The sequence below is a fragment of the Impatiens glandulifera genome, chromosome 1 (assembly GCF_907164915.1).
Source record: "Impatiens glandulifera chromosome 1, dImpGla2.1, whole genome shotgun sequence".
Classification (NCBI taxonomy): Eukaryota; Viridiplantae; Streptophyta; class Magnoliopsida; order Ericales; family Balsaminaceae; genus Impatiens; species Impatiens glandulifera.
The window spans coordinates 49,554,056-49,573,501 of NC_061862.1; the positions used below are offsets into that span (position 1 = coordinate 49,554,056).

Below are 19,446 nucleotides of genomic sequence, written 5' to 3' on the forward strand. Positions count from 1 at the left end.
ATTTACATTATTTAAAGTGAATTAAACAAAAAATACAATTAAAATTATTAATTTATTAAATTCATTTACTATTAATATCATTAATTACAAATTTTATTGTTTTTTCAAACAAACTAATTATTATTATTAATTTTAAAATATATACATTAAAAGGACAAATGACATGTAATAAAGAAACAAAGTCATATTCAATACACGAGTGAACCTGACCATCTTGCGGGGTGGTGTCATAAAACACAATTCTAACTATATTTCAGTTTTGTTAAATTTGAATTTTATTAACTTTTTTTCTTATTAACTATATTCAATACTCATATTACAAGTTTTAGAGTATTTTCAACATTCATATTTTCCGATAAAAAAATATAAGTAAAAATTTATTTTTATTTTTTTTATAAAATAATAAGATAATAACTAATTAGTTTTTATAGAATTTACATAATTATAATCAATTATTCAAATACATTGATATTAAAAATATATATAAGAATTTAACATAAAAATTAAAAATTAGATTTATTTGAAAAATATTTTGGTCAGCAATTAATCTGTAAAATTAGATATTCTATATTTCTTATTAAGTTACTTTGTTATCTTGTCATATAAAGGATTTGATTATTAATATATATTTAAGACAATAGTTTTCTTATAATTATTTTTTATTTTGATTTCATCCAGATTATAATGTTTGTTATATTTTCTAAAGTGTATTTAAAAATATTTTATATATTTGTAAAAAGTGTTTCGACTTAAGGTTAAAGATCCTTACAAATTATATAAAAAAAATATATATATATTTCCATGTCTATGTTAGCTCAAATAAGTTCACACTGATTTGAAAGAAGAACTAGCGTTTAACCTTTTTTTATTTCTATCTTAATAATAAAATTTAAATTCAAATTTTACATTAAACAAAGGAAAACTTAAAGTTAAATTATTGATAATTTTATTTTATTTTAAAAAAAACTTAATATTGGACAAAACTAGAAAGCGGATCCGAAATTATCCACTCAACCTCTCAAATAGGGAAATTTGATAAAATAACACTGAAAATAGGTCTTATTTAAAAAATAACTTAGCCCAAAAACAATTGATAAAACTAACCTTTTTTCAAAAAAATTGACCATTTTATCCTTAATATATATTTTTTATTTCTGTTTATTTTTCCTTTCCCCCACATTTTCTCTTCTATCATTTCCCTCTTTGGTTTGTATCATTTTAAACTTTGTTTAAACATATATTTTAATTGGATACATTATAATTTATATTTGAAAACTATCATATAGTAAAACTAAACAAAATTTTAATTTTAAAATATTTCTACTTGCACTAAGTTTTCATCCATATGTATTGGTGTCACTTAGTCCAATCCTTTCCCTAATTCTAATCTTTTGGGTTTTCCCTAATTTTAAAACGTATGATTGTGTGTCGGATAAATTAAGAATGATTGAATAAATGTCCGGAAGAGTTAAGTTATGATTTAAATTAATTTAATACATGACAAGTATTAGTAATATGCTAGTGTGAGATGTGATGTAAGCGGGGAGTGTGCAGTTGTGATGCATATATAAATTGCGATTTAATTTACATTATTTAAAGTGAATTAAACAAAAAATACAATTAAAATTATTAATTTATTAAATTCATTTACTATTAATATCATTAATTACAAATTTTATTGTTTTTTCAAACAAACTAATTATTATTATTAATTTTAAAATATATACATTAAAAGGACAAATGACATGTAATAAAGAAACAAAGTCATATTCAATACACGAGTGAACCTGACCATCTTGCGGGGTGGTGTCATAAAACACAATTCTAACTATATTTCAGTTTTGTTAAATTTGAATTTTATTAACTTTTTTTCTTATTAACTATATTCAATACTCATATTACAAGTTTTAGAGTATTTTCAACATTCATATTTTCCGATAAAAAAATATAAGTAAAAATTTATTTTTATTTTTTTTATAAAATAATAAGATAATAACTAATTAGTTTTTATAGAATTTACATAATTATAATCAATTATTCAAATACATTGATATTAAAAATATATATAAGAATTTAACATAAAAATTAAAAATTAGATTTATTTGAAAAATATTTTGGTCAGCAATTAATCTGTAAAATTAGATATTCTATATTTCTTATTAAGTTACTTTGTTATCTTGTCATATAAAGGATTTGATTATTAATATATATTTAAGACAATAGTTTTCTTATAATTATTTTTTATTTTGATTTCATCCAGATTATAATGTTTGTTATATTTTCTAAAGTGTATTTAAAAATATTTTATATATTTGTAAAAAGTGTTTCGACTTAAGGTTAAAGATCCTTACAAATTATATAAAAAAAATATATATATATTTCCATGTCTATGTTAGCTCAAATAAGTTCACACTGATTTGAAAGAAGAACTAGCGTTTAACCTTTTTTTATTTCTATCTTAATAATAAAATTTAAATTCAAATTTTACATTAAACAAAGGAAAACTTAAAGTTAAATTATTGATAATTTTATTTTATTTTAAAAAAAACTTAATATTGGACAAAACTAGAAAGCGGATCCGAAATTATCCACTCAACCTCTCAAATAGGGAAATTTGATAAAATAACACTGAAAATAGGTCTTATTTAAAAAATAACTTAGCCCAAAAACAATTGATAAAACTAACCTTTTTTCAAAAAAATTGACCATTTTATCCTTAATATATATTTTTTATTTCTGTTTATTTTTCCTTTCCCCCACATTTTCTCTTCTATCATTTCCCTCTTTGGTTTGTATCATTTTAAACTTTGTTTAAACATATATTTTAATTGGATACATTATAATTTATATTTGAAAACTATCATATAGTAAAACTAAACAAAATTTTAATTTTAAAATATTTCTACTTGCACTAAGTTTTCATCCATATGTATTGGTGTCACTTAGTCCAATCCTTTCCCTAATTCTAATCTTTTGGGTTTTCCCTAATTTTAAAACGTATGATTGTGTGTCGGATAAATTAAGAATGATTGAATAAATGTCCGGAAGAGTTAAGTTATGATTTAAATTAATTTAATACATTACAAGTATTAATAATATGCTAGTGTGAGATGTGATGTAAGCGGGGAGTGTGCAGTTGTGATGCATATGTAAATTGCGATTTAATTTACATTATTTAAAGTGAATTAAACCAAAAATACAATTAAAATTATTAATTTATTAAATTAATTTACTATTAATATCATTAATTACAAATTTTATTGTTTTTTCAAACAAATTAATTATTATTATTATTAATTTTAAAATATATACATTAAAAGAACAAATGACATGTAATAAAGAAACAAAGTCATATTCAATACACGAGTGAACCTGACCATCTTGCGGGGTGGTGTCATCAAACACAATTCTAACTATATTTCAGTTTTGTTAAAATTTGAATTTTATTAACTTTTTTTCTTATTAACTATATTCAATACTCATATTACAAGTTTTAGAGTATTTTCAACATTCATATTTTCCGATAAAAAAATATAAGTAAAAATCTATTTTTATTTTGTTTATAAAATAATAAGATAATAACTAATTAGTTTTTATAGAATTTACATAATTATAATCAATTATTCAAATACATTGATATTAAAAATATATATAAGAATTTAACATAAAATATAAAAATTAGATTTATTTGAAAAATATTTTGGTCAGCAATTAATCTGTAAAATTAGATATTCTATATTTCTTATTAAGTTACTTTGTTATCTTGTCATATAAAGGATTTGATTATTAATATATATTTAAGACAATAGTTTTCTTATAATTATTTTTTATTTTGATTTCATCCAGTTTATAATGTTTTCTAAAGTGTATTTAAAAATATTTTATATATTTGTAAAAAGTGTTTCGACTTAAGGTTAAAGATCCTTACAAATTATATAAAAAAAATATATATATATTTCCATGTCTATGTTAGCTCAAATAAGTTCACACTGACTTGAAAGAAGAACTAGCGTTTAACCTTTTTTTATTTCCATCTTAATAATAAAATTTAAATTCAAATTTTACATTAAACAAAGGAAAACTTAAAGTTAAATTATTGATAATTTTATTTTATTTTAAAAAAAACTTAATATTGGTCAAAACTAGAAAGCGTATCCGAAATTATCCACTCAACCTCTCAAATAGGGAAATTTGATAAAATAACACTGAAAATAGGTCTTATTTAAAAAATAACTTAGCCCAAAAACAATTGATAAAACTAACATTTTTTTCAAAAAAATTGACCATTTTATCCTTAATATATATTTTTTATTTCTGTTTATTTTTCTTTTCCCCCACATTTTCTCTTCTATCATTTCCTTCTTTGGTTTGTATTATTTTAAACTTTGTTTAAACATATATTTTAATTGGATACATTATAATTTATATTTGAAAACTATCATATAGTAAAACTAAACAAAATTTTAATTTTAAAATATTTCTACTTGCACTAAGTTTTCATCCATATGTATTGGTGTCTCTTAGTCCAATCCTTTCCCTAATTCTAAGCTTTTGGGTTTTCCCTAATTTTAAAACGTATGATTGTGTGGGATAAGTTAAGGATGATTGAATAAATGTTCGGAAGAGTTAAGTTATGATTTAAATTAATTTAATACATTACAAGTATTAGTAATATGCTAGTGTGAGATGTGATGTAAGCGGAGAGTGTGCAGTTGTGATGCATATATAAATTGCGATTTAATTTACATTATTTAAAGTGAATTAAACAAAAAATACAATTAAAATTATTAATTTATTAAATTAATTTACTATTAATATCATTAATTACAAATTTTATTGTTTTTTCAAACAAACTAATTATTATTATTAATTTTAAAATATATACATTAAAAGGACAAATGACATGTAATAAAGAAACAAAGTCATATTCAACACACGAGTGAACCTGACCATCTTGCGGGGTGGTGTCATAAAACACAATTCTAACTATATTTCAGTTTTGTTAAATTTGAATTTTATTAACTTTTTTTCTTATTAACTATATTCAATACTCATATTACAAGTTTTAGAGTATTTTCAACATTCATATTTTCCGATAAAAAAATATAAGTAAAAATCTATTTTTATTTTGTTTATAAAATAATAAGATAATAACTAATTAGTTTTTATAGAATTTACATAATTATAATCAATTATTCAAATACATTGATATTAAAAATATATATAAGAATTTAACATAAAAATTAAAAATTAGATTTATTTGAAAAATATTTTGGTCAGCAATTAATCTGTAAAATTAGATATTCTATATTTCTTATTAAGTTACTTTGTTATCTTGTCATATAAAGGATTTGATTATTAATATATATTTAAGACAATAGTTTTCTTATAATTATTTTTTATTTTGATTTCATCCAGTTTATAATGTTTGTTATGTTTTCTAAAGTGTATTTAAAAATATTTTATATATTTGTAAAAAGTGTTTCGACTTAAGGTTAAAGATCCTTACAAATTATATAAAAAAAATATATATATATTTCCATGTCTATGTTAGCTCAAATAAGTTCACACTGACTTAAAAGAAGAACTAGCGTTTAACCTTTTTTATTTCTATCTTAATAATAAAATTTAAATTCAAATTTTACATTAAACAAAGGAAAACTTAAAGTTAAATTATTGATAATTTTATTTTATTTTAAAAAAAACTTAATATTGAACAAAACTAGAAAGCGGATCCGAAATTATCCACTCATTACCGTATAGAACCTCTCAAATAGGGAAATTTGATAAAATAACACTGAAAATAGGTCTTATTTAAAAAATAACTTAACCCAAAAACAATTGATAAAACTAACCCTTTTTCAAAAAAATTGACCATTTTATCCTTAATATATATTTTTTATTTCTGTTTATTTTTCTTTTCCCCCACATTTTCTCTTCTATCATTTCCCTCTTTGGTTTGTATTATTTTAAACTTTGTTTAAACATATATTTTAATTGGATACTTTATAATTTATATTTGAAAACTATCATATAGTAAAACTAAACAAAATTTTAATTTTAAAATATTTCTACTTGCACTAAGTTTTCATCCATATGTATTGGTGTCTCTTAGTCCAATCCTTTCCCTAATTCTAAGCTTTTGGGTTTTGATAATAGCTAAAAATATATGATTGTGTGTCGGATAAGTTAAGGAGGATTGAATAAATGTCCGGAAGAGTTAAGTTATGATTTAAATTAATTTAATACATTACAAGTATTAGTAATATGCTAGTGTGAGATGTGATGTAAGTGGGGAGTGTGCAGTTGTGATGCATATATAAATTGCGATTTAATTTACATTATTTAAAGTGAATTAAACAAAAAATACAATTAAAATTATTAATTTATTAAATTAATTTACTATTAATATCATTAATTACAAATTTTATTGTTTTTTCAAACAAACTAATTATTATTATTAATTTTAAAATATATACATTAAAAGGACAAATGACATGTAATAAAGAAACAAAGTCATATTCAATACACGAGTGAACCTGACCATCTTGCGGGGTGGTGTCATAAAACACAATTCTAACTATATTTCAGTTTTCTTAAATTTGAATTTTATTAACTTTTTTTCTTATTAACTATATTCAATACTCATATTACAAGTTTTAGAGTATTTTCAACATTCATATTTTCCGATAAAAAAATATAAGTAAAAATCTATTTTTATATTGTTTATAAAATAATAAGATAATAACTAATTAGTTTTTATAGAATTTACATAATTATAATCAATTATTCAAATACATTGATATTAAAAATATATATAAGAATTTAACATAAAAATTAAAAATTAGATTTATTTGAAAAATATTTTGGTCAGCAATTAATCTGTAAAATTAGATATTCTATATTTCTTATTAAGTTACTTTGTTATCTTGTCATATAAAGGCTTTGATTATTAATATATATTTAAGACAATAATTTTCTTATAATTATTTTTTATTTCGATTTCATCCCGTTTATAATGTTTGTTATGTTTTCTAAAGTGTATTTAAAAATATTTTATATATTTGTAAAAAGTGTTTCGACTTAAGGTTAAAGATCCTTACAAATTATATAAAAAAAATATATATATATTTCCATGTCTATGTTAGCTCAAATAAGTTCACACTGACTTGAAAGAAGAACTAGCGTTTAACCTTTTTTTATTTCTATCTTAATAATAAAATTTAAATTCAAATTTTACATTAAACAAAGGAAAACTTAAAGTTAAATTATTGATAATTTTATTTTATTTTAAAAAAAACTTAATATTGGACAAAACTAGAAAGCGGATCCGAAATTATTCAATCAACTTCTCAAATAGGGAAATTTGATAAAATAACACTGAAAATAGGTCTTATTTAAAAAATAACTTAGCCCAAAAACAATTGATAAAACTAACCTTTTTTCAAAAAAATTGACCATTTTATCCTTAATATATATTTTTTATTTCTGTTTATTTTTCTTTTCCCCCACATTTTCTCTTCTATCATTTCCCTCTTTGGTTTGTATTATTTTAAACTTTGTTTAAACATATATTTTAATTGGATACATTATAATTTATATTTGAAAACTATCATATAGTAAAACTAAACAAAATTTTAATTTTAAAATATTTCTACTTGCACTAAGTTTTCATCCATATGTATTGGTGTCTCTTAGTCCAATCCTTTCCCTAATTCTAAGCTTTTGTGTTTTCCCTAATTTTAAAACGTATGATTGTGTGTCGGATAAGTTAAGGATGATTGAATAAATGTCCGTAAGAGTTAAGTTATGATTTAAATTAATTTAATACATTACAAGTATTAGTAATATGCTAGTGTGAGATGTGATGTAAGCGGGGAGTGTGCAGTTGTGATGCATATATAAATTGCGATTTAACTTACATTATTTAAAGTGAATTAAACCAAAAATACAATTAAAATTATTAATTTATTAAATTAATTTACTATTAATATCATTAATTACAAATTTTATTGTTTTTTCAAACAAACTAATTATTATTATTAATACATTAAAAGGACAAATGACATGTAATAAAGAAACAAAGTCATATTCAATACACGAGTGAACCTGACCATCTTGCGGGGTGGTGTCATAAAACACAATTCTAACTATATTTCAATTTTGTTAAATTTGAATTTTATTAACTTTTTTTCTTATTAACTATATTCAATACTCATATTACAAGTTTTAGAGTATTTTCAACATTCATATTTTCCGATAAAAAAATAAAAGTAAAATCTATTTTTATTTTTTTTTTATAAAATAATAAGATAATAACTAATTAGTTTTTATAGAATTTACATAATTATAATCAATTATTCAAATACATTGATATTAAAAATATATATAAGAATTTAACATAAAAATTAAAAATTAGATTTATTTGAAAAATATTTTGGTCAGCAATTAATCTGTAAAATTAGATATTCTATATTTCTTATTAAGTTACTTTGTTATCTTGTCATATAAAGGATTTGATTATTAATATATATTTAAGACAATAGTTTTCTTATAATTATTTTTTATTTTGATTTCATCCCGTTTATAATGTTTGTTATGTTTTCTAAAGTGTATTTAAAAATATTTTATATATTTGTAAAAAGTGTTTCGACTTAAGGTTAAAGATCCTTACAAATTATATAAAAAAAATATATATATTAGCTATTGATCTAACCTTTCCTTTGATGATCTGTTGATGTCCATTCAATCTCCAGGAACCTATTCGTCGAAAAGACTAGCAGCCTCACATGAATCAGCAACTTGGGCATTAGCTAATGAGATAGTTGAAAAAGGTGCCTAGCGCTCTTTGCAAGAAGAAGGAATAAAAAAAGGCTGGTGCTCTTATCCATGTCTATGTTAGCTCAAATAAGTTCATACTGACTTGAAAGAAGAACTAGCGTTTAACCTTTTTTTATTTCTATCTTAATAATAAAATTTAAATTCAAATTTTACATTAAACAAAGGAAAATTTAAAGTTAAATTATTGATAATTTTATTTTATTTAAAAAAAAACTTAATATTGGACAAAACTAGAAAGCGGATCCGAAATTATCCACTCATTACCGTGTAGAACCTCTCAAATAGGGAAATTTGATAAAATAACACTGAAAATAGGTCTTATTTAAAAAATAACTTAGCCCAAAAACAATTGATAAAACTAACATTTTTTCAAAAAAATTGACCATTTTATCCTTAATATATATTTTTTATTTCTGTTTATTTTTCTTTTCCCCCACATTTTCTCTTCTATCATTTCCCTCCTCTCCTCCGGGCGACCATTGCGCTTCTCATCCCTCCCCGCGAGCCTCGACTCCAACAGCATCGCCAGACGCTTCCCCTCTTCTCTCCCCCGCTACTAACCTCCATCATTCCCCAACGATCGCCAAGCAACGCCAGACGCTTCCTTGCATCAACATTCACCATTCACCGCTTGCATATTTAGGTGAGTTTTTATTTTTTTCCCTACTTGCATGCTGAGTATGATAGGTTTTAAGGTTTTAGGTGAATATTTTCCTGAATGGTTTGAATGGTTATTATTCTGACTGAATGTGTGAGAATCTTTCTGTATATTACGTCCCCACGCAAATTGCATTCTTCGTGGGACGCAAATTAATTGTGTCCATTCTGAATGTGACTGAATATGTATATTACATTGGCAAATTGTACTTTGCGTCGACGCAAAGTGCACAGTTTGCGTAAGTGTTGTTTGCGCCGCAAGGTGTTAATTCTCCATTCAACTTCTTTTTTTCTTTTTGGAAGAAATTCCTTCACCAAATGTTTGAGATGGGAGAATAACATTTGGCACTTCTGTTGTGGGATTATAAAGTGAATATGTTTATAAAAGGTTCTTAATCTAATGCCAAACAACATTGTATGTTCCTCTCTGGATGTCTTATTCTTTGATAATATATTCGTTTTCTTTGATAATGTCTACTCCAAAACTGATAAACAAACAATTTTTGAATGTAGATATGTGATATGATTGTTGTAATATTTTCATGATTTTTAGTTTCATTCCTAATAATATATTCATTTTTTCTTACTTGTAGTGGATTTAAAGATCTATTTGACTGGCGACATTTTATCGAGAATTTTCAGTGAACATGGAAGAGTCATAGATAAACCATTTTTTTAGAATTGTTCATCTATTATATCTATAACTTCTTCCCTTTTTGTTTCATTTGTATTGTAGGAGAAAACATATTGTTTCTCTTATTAATAATAAAGTTTATGTTCAAATTCCTTTTTCCTATTAAATTCAAGTTATTGGGAGATTTTTTTATTTAGATTTAATCTAATTAACCAACATCAAACAAACCTTCATTTGTAATTGATATGAAAGGGGAAAGTTAAAGAATCATTAATCAAGAATATCATTTCTAAATTAATTTTAATCACACCACAAACTGGTCAGAAAATAAGATTGAAGAGGTTTCATAAATACTCTCCTCTATATCATATCAACAAATTCCATCTTCACATGAAGCAAATTAAAATAGACCGAAAAAAAACATTTCAAATGAGTAAAGATATATTCACAATTCATCTCTTCTTCCTTTTAGTTCTAAAACAACCCAAAGGTGTTGTTGTCTATGTAAGTCATGTAATGAAAGCCATCTTCGTCTTTATTTTCCTCATAAACCGCAGACATCATAGCAGCTGCAACACAATACAATAATTCAACAATAACCTATTTAGAGATTCAATAGAACTCATTATAACAGTTATCCATCGTAAGTTCGTAACTGACCTATGTGTGACAGAATGTTCTTGAAAAAAATGAAGATAGCCTTTTCAGGGCTCAATTTGATTCTCTTCCCCACCACATACACAAATTGACCACACAATGTATAATTTGCATCCACGCAATTTATAACAAAGTAGTTGTATTATAGTGATACTTATTACCGCCTTTCATACAAGTGACTAGGGTTCAATTCTAGGCAATTGTTTTGTTATACATTGCGACACAATGTAAAAAAAATAAAACAGTTGCTTGGAATCGAGGTCACTTATATGACATACATGAATAAGTACTACAACTACTTTGTTTTAAATTATGTTGACGTAAACTAACTTTTACCTCGACTGCTGCATTGCCTTCTAGTGAAGCGACCTATTCGACACCATGGTCCTCCACCCGACTTGTGTAACTCATCTTTTGTATCAGCTGCTACAGTTGCATGCGTGGTCTCGTGGTCCTGCAAGATGCAGGAGTCGGAGCTCGCGGGGAAGCGTCTTTCGGCGTTGCTTAGCGATCATCAAGGGTAGGAAATTCGGGGAGGAAACCGGGAAAGCGGGTGGAGGGAAGAAGGGAAGGGTAATCAACGGTCGGCCTGAGGAGAAGAGAGAAAGAAGAAATGAGAAAATGAGGGGAAAAGAGAAAGAAAAAAAATAAAAGTAGAATGGTCAGAATTATTTGAAAAAAAATTATTTTTATAAATTCTAATTTAGATAAGTTATTTTTGAGATACCTATTTTGAGGATCCTCAAATATTCATATACGTACCTTTATGCCATTATGATTTATTTATATTAATAATTTTTGTATGCCATTATGATTTATTTATATTAATAATTTTTGTATTTTATTTTTCGGTCATCACTTCAATAATTATTTGTGAACATGAAACAGTGTATACTTTAAAGAAAGAATGGAATAATGAATAAATATTAGTTATATACTATTATTATATATATAATTAAGTATAAATTAATTTAAAAAATAATAAATAAACTAATCATATATACAAAATCAATAACCTAAATTATTATATATTTTTTAAAATTTATAAATGTAAATTCACATTATTTTCCAAATCTTATAATAATTATTTATAAATTTGTAAATTTTTATCTTTATAAATATAAAAAATTAAATAATTTAAAAGTTTATTTAAATCAAACTTTTTAATTCAAAATATTAACAAAAAGTAATGCTCAAAATGTGTTCAACTTACAAATAACACAAGTTACAAGAAAAGATGTTTGTCCACTTCAGTGGATAATTTCAAAAAATGGCTTACAAAATTAAAATTAACCAGCTGTTTTGGTTATTATTGATAAAGTTTTCATTCCAAATTTTACCATATAATAAATGTGGGGATGATTTAAATTTAATTTTTTATCATATTATCTATCTATTTCTTTTTAAATAGTCTCAGTGAAGATTTTCTATAAATCTATTGTATTTTATTTATTTTATCAAATATTAAATAAATATTTAATCATTCATTTTAAATAATCAATTTTTTAACAAACAAGATTTAAATTTATAATTCAAATATAACCCCAAATTCAAATAATTATAATCTGATTCTCTTAAAATGTATGTTGTGTATGCATGATGCATTCATGTTTTGGCTGACTAAATTATGAAGGTCAGTTCCAAAATCATGAAACATTTCCAAAATTAGTTTGTACATTTACTGCAAGTGAAACTATTAACCTTGAGATAATTTGAAAACTTAGATTTCAAATAAATGGCATGCAAGTTTAAAAAATTTAAACCTAAAACTTGAATGTTTAGATATGTAAGTGTAGACGTGAGACAATTTGAATGCTTAGATGCAAATCACTTTAAAACATTCAAATATCTCAAATAATCCTGATACATTTATTGTTAAAGTTGTAAAAACAGTTATTAAGATATAGAATATCTCAAGATTTGTCATAAAATGAAATTATATCTTGTCTTTACCCATCATAGAACAAACAGGTGCAGCAATTTACTTCGAATATGACAACATATTTACCAAGCAGTTGTTCACGACTTCAAGCAGTCATAAGGTCAAAAAAAATGAGCCCATTTTTTCCTTTAGCATATACCTTAATTAGTTTATTTAAAAATTGGTGAGCAAACATGTGAGACTAGAGAATTCAGGAAAATGATTTACCATTCAATCCTCATAGTCTTCCGTTTGCTCTAACAAATAGTTAACAACCAATTCCTCATTACGATCACAGGCAAGGAATGCCTCAATTACAACGGCTCTGTCAAATCCCATTGCCTCAAGCTGCAAATGGAGACCACCTCAATAGTACAACACGACAAATTTGTGAAAAAAATGAATCAAGAGATTAAAGAGAAAATAAATTATCCATACACGTGCAATTGCTTCCTGTTCTGCTGGTGTGACACTGATAGAATGAGGCATTTCCTGATCAGCATGGTCGAACATATCCCTGAGAATTTAGTAACCATTAGCAATAGAAATATAAATAACCATAAAAGATTCCAAATAGGATTCTCCAAAAGGTGTCATCCTTTGAAAATAGATCTTAGTTAAAAAATTATTGGATATTTCTCATTTGGATCCGGATTTATATCCAAATCCAGACACATACAGTTTTTGAGTTCACTGATCTTTGGATACATAAAAAACTATGAGATCTCCCCCTATTGATCATTTGCAGTAAGCTACAAAAAGGAATGCACATATCAAATTCAATTGTAGTGTTAGTCATAATATACTGACCCTTCAGAAACGTCACTAGGCTCATCAAGCAGTTGAAGAAACTCTGTGTGATGCTCTTGTATAAGCCTTAACAGTTGTGGATTTTGCTTCCCAAGCTCCTGAAGCATGGGCTGCAAACAGAAAGAAGATATGATCTAGTAACCCAAAAACCCATCCAAATAAGCATTTTTGCAAAACAGATTATCAAAAACACACCTGTAAAATTTGTGGATTTGATTGAACCATAGTGCGTAATGCTTGGAACTGAAAGCCAAATTCACAAAGAACCCATTAAAAATAAATTGTGCCAGCATCACAGCAGGGACCTGCTTAAATGATTTTCATTTTTATAAGTTTTTAAAGTCTCATTAGATGACTGAAAGTAGTCAATCTGGGTACTCCAAGCTTTGACCAAGGCTACCAATTACCAGTACAATTTCTATTTTGGGTTATGCATCCAAAAATCAAAATGATCTAAAATATAATTTGATCATTATCTTATCATGAGCAAGAAAAAAATCTCTATATCAAATGAGGCAAACAAATCACTATTATTTGGATCATGATCTAGAAAATGATTTATATACCAAAAGAAGCAATAAAAATCCCACTATAATTTGGCTGATCCAAAATAATTATGATGCATAACAAATCTTATACCAAACGAAAAAAACAACTTTCAGTTTTAACTTTGTTGATTTTCCAATGTAATCGTGACAAATATAAGTTTTCAAATGAGATGAATGAAGATTAATCAAAACCTGTTGGTTGCTTCTTAGAAAAACAAGAGAACCAAGTCCATCGTTGCCACCGCCAGAAACTGCTTCCTATTACATCTTAACCATGCAATAAACAGAAAAAATATAGAGAGGACAAAGGAAGAAACTGAGAATGCTACCTGCGGAAACAAGTTCAGTGGAGATGAATTGGGTGCTCCGATGGAAGAAGCATTAGAAACTGTGCCCATTCCAGTCCCTTCCAAGGTAACCTGACTTGTAGGAAAGTGAGGCACAGGAACTGCAACTTCTGTTGTTTCTGGAATTCCCTACAATGTTAATAGATATATCAATATCTCACATGCCAAAATAAACTAAAATCAACAAGTTCAAGGGCATACTGAATATAAGTAATCTACAGCTCAGGATTGTTGTAAGCAGCTCAAAGATCTCGAGTGACAGTTTCCTTATCCCAGTTGTCACCCCCATATCAATTATTTGTTGAATGGTCTGCTCAAGATTACTAGAAGCAACCAAGTTTGAAGTTGCGTGAGTATAGGTATCAGATGATGAACTGCAAAAGCAACATAGTACCATTGTAGAAGTAGCTCCAATATTTATCTACACAAATTAGAATTTACTTGTTGTATTTCTAGTAGATAAAGGACTATATTTTATAATTAAGTTTTCTTTTCTGAAATGAAGAACTATCTTTAATCTCTCAAAAGAGAATCTATTCGTCTCAAAGCATTCTTTTTGTGGAACACATTCACAATCCGGATATTTCAGATCTGGCTTACTCCACAAAGATTCTTCATTCTTCATTCTTCATCATCGTAAATAAGTTTGGAGATGTGTCTTAATCTGTATTGGTGTCACCGATCCTATCAGAAATGCAAATAATGAATTAAATAAAAAATAAATAAAAGATTAGAATATCGTTTTATTTATAATATATTTAATAATTCTGCAGATAATAACTAAGTTTATCAATATCATTTTTTCTGGGAGAGTTTAGAATTATTAACACTTTTCTTAATTAACACTTTTCTCAATGTTTTTTTAAGTGTTATTTTATTATTAAAATATCTTAGTTTTTCAAATTTGTGAGATACTGTAGTTAATAAGGCAAATTTGGAGTTTCTATATTTTTATGTTTAGAAAAAGTTTCATATCTCACTTATTTGAACTAACAAGTATTTTTTGTTTATTTAAAATTTATTTGATTACATGTAGTTTTAAAATTTAGATCATTACTTGGAAACACTTCTAAACAAAACTTAATTATTAAATGCATTTTTTTTATGTAAGTTAAATCTTTTATTTTACAGAGAGAATGAAATGATTTTAATTATCACTCTTTCTTATAGATAAGTGGTCTTATTTAAGTGATGTCATCATATATATTAACAATATAAATCTTACTTATTGACTAATGACAATATTAGATATTTAGTAACATTTTAATTTTGGATAATTTAATATTCATTAATGTCTTTTTGATTAATGACTTTATATATAGTTTATAATAATCATTTTAATTAATAATTATTTTGATTAATTAATCAAGAATTATTTTATGGTATTGCATGAATTATGATTATTGTGATGTGATATTGTTTTATTATTATAAATTTAATTTCAGTTCACTCTTAACTTTTTTTTCTTTTTTAATTTTTCAAGTTCTTGTGAACTTAATTTTACATCTTAATTTTTTATAAATAGTTAGTCAGGATAAACAATTAATTTTTATAATTAAAATTACCCAACCGAAATGAAAAACTGTAATGGCAACAAATAGAAAACTTAACTAACATGGTTGTATTTTGATCAATTTTTGAATATTGGTTCGTCAATTACTTAGTCTACATCATATGTCTTTTGTCATATTTATTTTAGGTGTCTCAAATGTTAACAAAGAGTTTAATTAACTTTAAGAAAAAAAATAATTATTTGTAAGAAATAATTATTGTAAATGATATATATATTTTTTTACAACTAAGATTTTTAATTTGAGATTCTTAATTTTTTTAATTATTTATAAATGATATTAATAAACAATATTTTAAATTTAAATATTGAAAGGAATTCAAAATTACTGAAAAATTGATTATACTATTAAGATAATGTTAAAACCAATTAATTATATATCTTTTAGACCAAAATCACTCCCCACCTAATTCATAAAGAACTTAGTTTGATATAAGTGTATTTATTTTTTATTTAGTGATTTTAGATTAAATTTATAATATTTAAAATATTACAACCATATTCATCAACAAAGAATTAAAGTAGTTATATAAATATTAAAAATATTTTATCATTATTAAAAAGAAAACAATTTATATAAGTATTAAATTCAAAATCATTAAATTATATACACATAAAAAATAACATTAGTAAATAATCGTGTGCTCGTGTCTTAACTCAAATCTTAACTGTGCTCGTTTCGTTTTAGATCATATTTTTAGGCGTTAAACTGATTCTTTAGAAATTTCCATTGTTCTAAGTTCTAATATACATGATTAAAAACATAAATATAGATATTTATGTTTTATAAACATTGTAGAAATATAACTATGACAAGAAACATTATTAGATGAAGTTTTAACAAATGAATAGATTACTGTACTCAAAATTATATAAATAACCTGATAGACTGTGACACCAGAAATTAAGGAGGAACCAAAAATTGTATATAAACACTTGTGAAACAAACCTATTTAATCCTTTTTTTGTATTTAATTTAAATAATTTTTTTTGGTTTAATATTATCATCTACTAACTTTGTTTAAATTTATATTTTAACAAGATATAATACAATTTATATCTCGAAAATATCATTATAAATGAGCATTAAAGACGATGTTATAAAACTTGAAACAAAATTTTCATCTTTATTCTAATTTTGTCTTGTTGTCTCTCTACTTCTGCTGCCTCTCTGCTTCCTTCTAACAGGGCTTATACTAATTTAGTCAATAAGGAAAGAAGCTTTTAAGTTTTGATCAGAACGATATATGGATTGTGGAAACGACTTATAAAGTTAATAGAAGAAAAAATGTATGATTGAATGAGTGTCAAATAACTTAAAGGATGATTATCAATAGGTTAAGTTAATTTATGATTTAAATTAATTTTAAAAAGTTATAAGTATTAGTAATATTAGTGAATGATGTAAGAGACATGATTTAAAGTTTAGTGAAACCAACAAAATATTATATAATTATTAATTTAAATTAATTAATTAATTTTTATATCATTAATTACCAATTCGACTTATTTTCTTGTTTTATTTATACATAATAATTATTTTTTGATTATTATGGAAAGACACAATTGGCCATGAGCACAATAGTGTTGTGTCGTGAGTTGTGTGGTGTAATCTAACATTTTTTGTTTTATTAAATTTAAAATTTAAATATATATATTTTTTAAAATTAATTGAAAAAAATGAAATATTTTTTTATATTTTATAAATAAATATTTCTTAAAATTTAAAATACAAAATAAATTTAAAATTAAAAAAGCCTAAAAAATATTTTTAAAAAATATTTTTTTTCTTCACAATTTATGTGTCAAACTATTTTTTTCAAAATTTAAAGTATTTTTTAAATTTATATTTTTCCAAAAATTATAAGTAAAATTTTTTATAAAATAATAAAATAACAAATAATTATTTTTTAAGGAATTTACATCCCATTATAATAAATTCAAATACATTAATATTAAAAAAATATATAAGAATTCAACATAAAAATTAGATTTATTTGAATATGATTTTGGTCAGCGGATTAATATGTAAAACTAAGTACTTTATATTTCATATTAAACTACTTTATTATCTAACTTTCCAGTATAAAAGATTTGATTACCAATAAATATATTTAAGAAGTTTTCTTTTAATTACTTTGTCTTGTGTTTGTTTTGATTTCATTCTATTGTAATTTTTTTTATATATGCTTAAGTGCATTTACGAATAAGTTAATTTAAAAAAATATACAAGTTAAAGATTCTTATAAATTATAAAAAAAAAAAAAATTCCTTTTTAATTAACTAAGATAGTTCCATATAAGTTAAAAACACTCTAAATTATAAAAAAAGTTTTTATTTTTAATTAACTAAGTTCAAATGTAAAAATGAAAAAAAAAATAAAAACTTAAACTTAAGAATTCAATTATAATTTAAAACGTCTTAAACTAAAGTAAAATAAAAAAAAAATTATATTAAAAAAAATTTACATTCTACGTATTGATTGTGCGCAGGTCTCGTATGGGAAACTCTTACTCTGGCTTAGTGGCTTCTGATCAGAAAATGAGTAATACGCGTCAATTGTTTCGTACGATAGACCCATGTCTTTAATGAATTTCTTGCACTCATAATACGAATTTAGTAGTTGATTGTGAATTGGCAGTATTTCCTCCTTTAATAAACTCAATAATAAATCAAATGACGTGTTTGTCCACTGACCTACATTCTTTATGTGAAGAAGTTTAAGAAGAGTTGAGGCTTTGGAAATGCGAGAACCTTCATACAAAGGTAGTTTCGAATCGTCCAACAATTTGTAAAACGTCTTAGCATCATCAACGAGATGCTCATTTTCACTTGGATGTTCATTATGATTGTTGACATTAGGATACAAATCAGCAATAATATCTTCCATTAGATGATCCTCAGCAATAATATCTTCCATTAGATGATCCTTACAAACTTCAACAGGTTCGTTATCCATGATATTAGTATCATTATTTGTTGGTACATTGATCGGTTCGTCTTCAATTTCACCATCTGATTCATCTTCCTCCACATTCTTAGTAACAACATTTACATTCTGACGTCCAATTCTCCTTTCACCGTGAAAACACCAAAAACCATAATTTTGTCTTATTCCGAATACAATCAGATGGGATTTAACCACACTCTTATTCTCATATACTCGATTTGTACATCTTACACAAGGACATGCAATCAATGATCTACTCGTAGACCTTTCAGCAAATTCTATGAATTTGTCAACCCCCTCAATATATTTAGGATCGATACGAAGTATAGTCATCCATGTTTTGTCTGGAATTTCCATCTAACCTAACATACAAATTAATAATTCAACAACCTAACATCAATAATCCTATAGTCTAACTTCATCAATTAAACCAACAATTCATCAATAATCTAACATACAAATAATATAACTTAATCTACCAATCCAATAATCTAACATACAAATCATTTAT

The 19,446-nt window shown here is 24.3% G+C and overlaps 1 pseudogene; it reads right to left on the reverse strand.

Annotated features, from left to right (window-relative positions):
* Positions 1-12,882: 12,882 nt before the first annotated feature.
* Positions 12,883-14,812, reverse strand: LOC124927322 (annotated as a pseudogene).
* Between the last annotated feature and the right edge of the window lie 4,634 nt (positions 14,813-19,446).